Source organism: Silene latifolia, chromosome 4 (genome assembly GCF_048544455.1).
Source record: "Silene latifolia isolate original U9 population chromosome 4, ASM4854445v1, whole genome shotgun sequence".
Lineage (NCBI taxonomy): Eukaryota > Viridiplantae > Streptophyta > Magnoliopsida > Caryophyllales > Caryophyllaceae > Silene > Silene latifolia.
The window spans coordinates 55,276,168-55,277,386 of record NC_133529.1 but is presented as its reverse complement, the minus strand read 5'-3'; the positions used below and the strand labels follow the sequence as shown (position 1 = coordinate 55,277,386).

Sequence of the window (1,219 nt, the reverse complement as noted above, 5' to 3'; positions counted from 1 at the left end):
GCCGTTGCCGGGGACGTGTTAACTTGATTTAGATTTTCTTATATTGTTATTAGTTGTGTCTTTCTTTACCTTGACGAAGTAAAACTCCTCAAGGTTTGTTCTAATTGTTTTCGAGTTGTTTGATATTTTGCATGTCTAGAAGGTCACAAGGTGACTTGTTACCCTTTGATCACGAAATTGAAAGAACTTTGACAACCAATAGAAGACTTGCTAGGAGAACTTTGAGAGGTGTTAGTGAGGTTATTCAACCAAATACTATTGAGTTCATCAACCCTTTTGCAAGAGAAGGTGAGGAGAACCCAACACAAAATCCAACACAAAATCAACCCACAATGCCTAAGTTTTCATCACATTCCGTACCCACCGAGGAGAACCTACCCAATGGTACTCCCACACCACAACATCTAACCGGAAATTTTATTGCCAAATCCGCATTTATCCAATTAGTCGAAAGAAGCCAATTTGGGGGGATGCCTAGTGAAGACCCTCACTCTCATATGGAGGCTTTTTGCGATTATTGTGATGCAATTTCTCAAACCAGTGTAACTCAAGACCAAATTCGATGGGTCTTATTTCCTTTTTCTCTAATTAGCAACGCGAAACAATGGTTGAAAAGCCTTGATAAGGCTACTCTCGGAATTGATTCTTGGAAGAAATTGGCTTTAGCTTTCTACAAAAAGTTCTATCCACCGGAAAAGACTAACATGCTAAGAGCTCAAATCACGGGCTTTAAGCAAAGGGATGAAGAATCTTTGTATGAAGCTTGGGAGCGATTCAAGGGAATTTGTCGCTCATGTCCTCACCATGGACTTAGCGAGTGGTTCTTGGTACAACGATTTTGGAACGGTCTTTATGAAGATTCAAGGAACATTCTCAACATGGGATCAAATGAAATGTTCACCGAAGTTGATGACAATCAAACTTGGAACAAAATTGAGGAAATGGCGGTCCATAACTCACAATATAGTAGACCTCGCAAGGCGACTAGAGGAGGAAAGCATGAAGTGGACTCCGTTACTCAATTGGGTGCTCAACTTAGTGCTCACATTGATACCATCAATTTGAAGTTTGAAAAAGCTATGGCTAAACTTGAAGAAGCCTCAAAATCACCAAAGCATCATGTTAATGCCATGACGGCATCTTCATCAATCCCAAGTGGGATATGTGAGAATTGTGGAACTTTGGGACATGACCAAAGTGAATGTAGGGGAACAAATGA

The 1,219-nt window shown here is 40.4% G+C and overlaps 1 non-coding gene across 1 annotated transcript; it reads right to left on the bottom strand.

Moving 5' to 3' along the window:
• Positions 1-704: 704 nt before the first annotated feature.
• On the bottom strand, positions 705-811 carry LOC141654321 (small nucleolar RNA R71). The gene has a single exon (XR_012547882.1). It is a non-coding gene; the product is annotated as a small nucleolar RNA R71 (small nucleolar RNA).
• Positions 812-1,219: the final 408 nt, after the last annotated feature.